The 6,853-nt window shown below is 42.8% G+C and overlaps 1 non-coding gene across 1 annotated transcript; it reads right to left on the bottom strand.

Annotated features, from left to right (window-relative positions):
• Nucleotides 1-623: 623 nt before the first annotated feature.
• On the bottom strand, nucleotides 624-695 carry trnae-uuc (transfer RNA glutamic acid (anticodon UUC)). Its single transcript has one exon. It is a non-coding gene; the product is annotated as a tRNA-Glu (tRNA).
• Nucleotides 696-6,853: the final 6,158 nt, after the last annotated feature.

A 6,853-nucleotide genomic window follows, 5' to 3' on the forward strand; every position in this document is an offset into this window, starting at 1 on the left:
CTTTCTCTCATTGGAACGGCGAAGGATGAGGGGTGACTTGAAAGAGGTTTATAAGATGATCAGGGGAATAGAAAGAATAGACAGTCTGAGACAAGTTCCCCTGGGTACAACAGAGTGTTACAAGGGGACATAAATTTAAGGTGAAGGATGGAAGGTATAGGGGGGATGTCAGAAGTAGATTCATTACCCAGCGGAGTGGTGGGGGCATGGAATGCGCTGCCTGTGTGGGTGGCAGAGTCAGAATCATTGGTGAACTTTAAGTGGCAATTGGATAGGTACATGGATAGGTGCTTAAGCTAGGACATCGTGGGCCGAAGGGCCTATTCTGTGCTGTATTGTTCTATGTTTTATGTTCAATGTTCTTTGCACTGTCACCATCTCCCACCCATCTCGCCACAAGCTCTCCTGAAATCTCCATCCACTGATCCAACATTTTCGCAGTCTACAAATTTTTCTCCTGGCTGACAGCCGACGCCGGAGACGAAAGTGATGAAAATTGAGGTAGCACGAAATCACCAATCAGATCTTTGGTAAACATTTGGTTTCATAGGCAGTAATATATCAAAGCTGGAATAGTTATGTGAAATCACATTTGCACTGTCGATACCTCTTCAAAAACCTAGTTCCCTGACCGGGAATCGAACCCGGGCCGCGGCGGTGAGAGCGCCGAATCCTAACCACTAGACCACCAGGGAGTGACGCAAGTTCGCGTTGTCTCAATGCCATTTACAGTGAGGTCAATGTATCGCAACGCATCGAATTTGTCATGTTTTAATTGTTTTATTTCCATGCGCTGGATATTACATTTTTTTCATGTCTTTGCTTGCTACAAATCTATTTCAGGCCGTCTGTGTTTGAAAGCTGCATTTGGCTTCATTTGAAGTGCTTTTTTGGAAAAAAAAACATAATTGTCATCACGATATTTCACTAACTTTCGTTGGGACAGGAAATTTGCCGTCATTATCGAACGTGAATCATGTGAATTCAATCATACAGCATTTTGCTGGATTTTTTAAATGTCCTCTGAAATCGCCTGTCAAGCTACTGGGGTGTTTCAAACCACTGTAACTAAGGCCATTCAACGATGGACCATCGGTATTGAGCCAAATACAGCAATTTACAAGCCTCTAGTTTGTTTGTTTTTTCAGCCAGCACAATTATATGCCTAGTCCCATTCAGTTTCTGGTCAATGATAACCTCCAGGATGCGGGTAATTCGGGATTCAGTGACGGCAACATGTGAGAGCATTGGTGAGATTGTCTCTAATTGGACATTGTTATTGTCGTGCATTTTAAGCATGAATGTTGTTTGCCACTTACCAGCCAAAGTCTGGCTACTATCCAGGTTATGTCGTATGTGGACATAAACTACTTAAATATCTGAGGAGTTCTGAATGATGCTGAACATTGTGCAATCATCAGAGAACATCCTCACTTCTAACCCAGTGAGTGAGGGAGTGCCATTGATGAAGGAGTAAAATAGGATTGGTCCTTAGCCATTCTCTTAAAGAATACCGACAGGGATTCTCTGAAGCTGAGGCGACTGACCTCCAAAATGTGGTCGGTACGACTCCAACGAGTACAGAGTTTTCTGCTGGTTCCCATTGACTCTTCTTTTGCTTGTGCTCCTTGATGTCACATTTGGTCAACTGTGACCTTTATGTCAAGGCTGTCACTATCAGCTCACTTCTGAAATTATGCTTTCTTGTCCACGTTTCAAGCAAGGCTGTAAATAGGTCAGGAGCTGAGTGGCCCTGACAGAATTCAAACTGAGTGTCACTGAACCAATTATTGCTGAGCAGATGCTGCTTGAAAGCACTGTTCATGACACCTTCCATCAATTTACTGATGACTGAGGGTAGACTGATGGGGTGGTAATTGATGTTATTGGATTTGTCCAATGTTTTGTGTACAGGGCACACCTGAGCAATTTCACATGTGTCATTAGATGCCAGTGTTGTAGCATATTCGAACAGGTGAGACAGGACTGTTGCACAGATTTTCAGTACTCATGGTGAATACGTGCCACAGACATTGCAATACCCAGTACCCCATTTGATTCTTGATATCACATTGAATTGCCTTCAAACTAGCATCTGTTAAACTGAAGACCTTGGAGGAGGCCAAGATGGATCATCCACTTGACAATTTCAGAGGAAGATGGTTGCACATGCTTCAGCCTCATCATTTACACAGAAGTGCTGGGTTTCTGCACTACTGAGGATGGGATTTCTGTGAGCCACTTCCTCCAGTGATTTGTTTAATTGTCCACCACCGTTCACAACTCGATGTGGTGGGACTAAAGAGCTCAGATCTAATCCATTGGTTGTGGGATCACTTAGATCTGTCTACTACTTGCTGCTTATGCTGTTTGGCATAAATGTAGCCTTCTGTTGTAGCACCATCAGGTTGACACTTCAATTTTATAATCTCCATGTTGCCCCACCCAGCATGCCCTCTTGCACTCTTCATTGAACTAGGCTAGCTTCCTTGGCTTGACGGTAATGGTTCATTTGGCATATGGCTGCTACGAGGTTGTACATTACGTTGAAGCATGATTCTGCTGACGATGATGTTCACAATGCACCATAGACGCTCAATCTCGAGTTGCTAGATCGGTTTAAAGCCTTTCCCATTTAGTATGTGAGTCCTACCGCACAAACATGATTTAAGGTATTATCAGGGTGAAGGCAGGACATGATCTCCACAAGGACTGCATGGTTGTCAATTACATCTGTCGCAGACAAACTGGTAAGAATGAAGTCAAATATGTTTTTCCTCTTGTTGGTTGCTTCACCATTGCCTGATCGAGAGTTGCTGTTTTTTCTGATGCCAGAGGGCTATTTTCATTCCCTTTTTCACTTTCTCGTGGTTAGTAGAATTGAGAGCAGATAACAGTCACATAATGACCAGAGCAGATAAGATTTTATTTCTCTCCCACTATCACCAACTGTCATCATTGAAGTGTGAAATACATATTCATGTTTCTTGAAAATTCCACAATCTGCCTTAATTGGATGTGAAGCCAGGTCTCTGGAACATGACCTCGGTTACCAGATTAATACCATTAACACATCACCTAATCGCTGCACGACTCCACCTTGATATTTTCTTTAATGTTTGTTCTTTGAATCCCACAAACCCACTGAGATAATTTAAAGATCTCTCAACAGTACTGCACCTGCCCTGTGAGACACCCAGGCCCAACTCAGTTAAGCAGAAGCCCATTTTGTCTTGCACAGTAATTTTACCCAGAACTTGTTCAGGAGCCTCAGCTCTCTGATTAATTTATATTTATTTTTTCATAATTTTCCACATTATTTCTGCATTTTGCAAAATAAAATGTGAAATAGTCAGTCTTCGCCGAAAACACAATACTCTACAAACAACTTGTTTAGTTGGGCTGAACAATGGTAAAAGGAATTGAAGTCTGAAAATAACAGGGTAATTATATTTTATGAGGACTAACAAGGCAACGAAGTACCTATTGAATGTTAGGACTCCAGGAAATACGGAGAATTTCAGTGGCTTTGGTCTGCATGTTCATAGGCGCTTGTAGGCAGCAAGGCAACTACATTATTGGTTAATGCAGTTAAGAAGGCATATGATATACATGCCTTTATGAGTCAAAGCGTTGAATGAAACAGCGGGGACAATATTATTATTATTGTTATTATTATTATTATTATTATTATTATTATTATTATTCAGCGGCATATATTTTGAGGCGCAAGCGGGAGTGCTGTGTGCAATTCTGGTCACCATGCTTTAGGAATGCTGTGAATGCACTGGAAAGAGTGTAAAGTAGCTTTGATGGGATGTTGTCTGGGTTGGAGTGATTCAGCTCTAGAGAGACTGCGTCTTCTAGGGCAATTTTACGTAGAACAGGGAAGGGTGAGGATGTATGTGATTAAGGTATTCAAAGTCCTGATGGATCTAGCCAGAATAGATCGGGAAATATTTTTTGCTTCAATGTTGGGGGTCAATAACTATGGAGTGCAACTTTACAAGAAGCACCAGGACATTTCATTTTTCGACGAAATATATTTTCGGTCAGTGTTGCAGATATCTGGAACTCACTAAGTGAAATGGCATGAGAGGCAGGAATATGCAAAGCCCCGAAGAACTAATGAGATGAACGTTTCAAACAAATTTGCATACCGGACGACGGGTCAACTATTGGAAAATGAGGTTATAATAGACGTATGCTTGATACCTGGCATGGAGACAATGGGATCCAGAGAAAGTATTTAGTTTGTAAACATAGAGGACATGGAATGAGAGGGAGAGGAAAAAGCAGAAGCCTAATATGTTAAACAGAATATGGGCAGTTATAGGGATTCTTGTGGCACTGTGATCCTGTCTCCATGACTGACTGATAAGTCCAGGTTGATGTCTTGCCGGCCACAGAGATATGCTATAAGCCAGTTTATGAAAACATAATTTTACGGGCCTTCTGTCACTGGGTCTGAAGTCATAGAGTCACAGAATCATAGAATCATAGAGATGTACAGCATGGCAACAGACCCTTCGGTCCAACCTGTCCATGCCGACCAGATATCCCAACCCAATCCAGTACCACCTGCCAGAACCCGGCCCATAGCCCTCCAAATTCTTCCGATTCATATACCCATCCAAATGGCTTTTAAATGTTGCAATTATACTAGCCTCCACCACTTCCTCTGGCAACACATTACATACACGTAATTCCAACCTCTGCGTGAAAAAGTTGCCCCTGAGGTCTCTTTTATATCTTTCCCCACTCACCCTAAACCTATGCCCTCTGTTTCTGGATTACCTGAACCCAGGGAAAAGACGTTGCCCATTTATCCAATCCATGCCCCTCAGAATTTTGTAAACCTCTTTAAGGTCACCCCTCAGCCTCCGACGCTGCAGGGACACTCTTCGCTGTCCACTACACCTCCAGTTTTGGTGTCATCTGCAAACTTACTAACTGTACCTCTTATGCTCGCTACCAAATCATTTATGTAAATGACAAAAAGTAGACAGTCCAGCACCGATCCTTGTGACAATCCACTGGTCACAGTCATCCTGTCTGAAAAACAAGCCTCCACGACCACCCTCTGTCTTCTACCTTTGAGCCAGGGCTAGATTCAAATCTCACCTGCCCCCAAGGTGAATCACAATATATGTGAACAGATCGATTTAATTATCTAAGCCGTGTTTCCCGACTGGTTCATATAAGCCCCATTTGAAGTTGAGGGGCTTTTGTGGTAACGTGGTTATGTTATTTCCAGAAGGCGTGGATTCAAATCCCATCTGCTCCAGAGATGTATTTTAGCATCTCCGAAAGGGTCATATCGAAAAGGGATACATTATTCCCTTGAGCTGAGAGGTGCTTTGGTTTCCAAGTCTTTGGCTCACTAAATAATGGTGTAAATGGATGAAATCTTATCACACCCTAAATTTTATCCCTCTTATTCCCCAGTTATTTATTTCTATTTCTGTAATATACATGAACTATCTACATGTGTTCCTAAGATCATGCCTTCCATCGCCCTTACTGCTCCATTTTCCAATATTTTGGATGTTAGAGACATTGCATACAAGCATTGACAATGAGCGATTCATAAATTTGCTATTATTCAATCGCTGTACTTCCTGTCTTTGCCTTTACCTGTAATTTTCGATTTTTAGGTATCAGATGGTTTCTTTTATTAATTATTTCTGATTATATTTCTGACTAACGCTGACTTTGCATTTGAAGTGAGTTTTGCAAAGCCAGTGCAAAGTGATAGAAGTTCCTTTGATTGGCAGCTCGCTCTCGCCCGGGAGTATGCCAGCAAATACATGACTCGTTTTGCACATCATCGCGGTTGTGAACTGTGGAGACAATGTGAACGCGGCCTTGTTTGTAAGCTAAAATCATATAACCCGACGTTAAAGTCGGTCCTGTTGCATGGTAATCTGGTGTTGAGTGATTTTTAAGTTTGTCCATCCCAGTCCAACACAGGCACCTCCACATCATTGTCACTGAACTGCAATACGTGACCAGCAGACCAGCTCCCGGGCCCGGAATGAAAATGTTCGCGGCATTTTTTAGGTCGTCGGTGAGTCCTCCAGACAGAGATTCTGGCTGGCAACCGAGGTGCGGACTGGGCCCAGACGTTTTCTCGTTGCATTCGTTTCCACTTGGATTCCAATTGGATGCTCCAATTTCCTTCCACAGTCCAAATATGCGCACTTTACGGAAGACTGGCCATGTTAAGTTGCTCCATAATATACAGGGCTGTGCAGGCTAGGGGAATTAGCCATGGGAAGCGTGGCTTTAAAGGATAGGGTTTAGGTAACGGGTAGTTCTGGATAGGATGTTCTTCTTATGTTCTGTGCAGACACGATTGGCTGAATGATCTCTTTCTGCTCCCGAGGGATTCTCTAGTTCTGGACCTGGCGTGGTGACGGTGCACCAGTCGTTATGAGTTCACATGAGCTGAGGGTGAAGCGGTAGATTTCCTATAGTACCGAAATAAACCATTCATTACATTCAGTCTGCACTGACCCTGCAGGCAAGATGACATCCAGACCAAAGGCAATGGAGATTCGCCTTTTACACGAATTAATGGGGTCATGGTTGTTTATCGATCCAGATTCATCCCCCTCCATTTGCTTCATATTCCTCAATCCTTTGGTTGGCAAACATCTTTCAAGTTTCTTGAGGAAAGAACACTTGTCCAGAACCATGAAATCTGATTTCACTCCATAGATTCTTCCAGACCTGCTGAACATTTCAGGCAATTTGTTTTTTTTCTTTCTGGAATATGGCAACTGCAGTTCGTTTTATTTAAACATCTTTCAATCTCAGAAATGGGAGGGGGTGGGGGGGGGGGGATGGG

Source organism: Chiloscyllium plagiosum, unplaced genomic scaffold (assembly GCF_037043375.1).
Source record: "Chiloscyllium plagiosum isolate Xiang-an unplaced genomic scaffold, Cpla_swu_hap1 HiC_scaffold_35, whole genome shotgun sequence".
NCBI classification, from domain to species: domain Eukaryota; kingdom Metazoa; phylum Chordata; class Chondrichthyes; order Orectolobiformes; family Hemiscylliidae; genus Chiloscyllium; species Chiloscyllium plagiosum.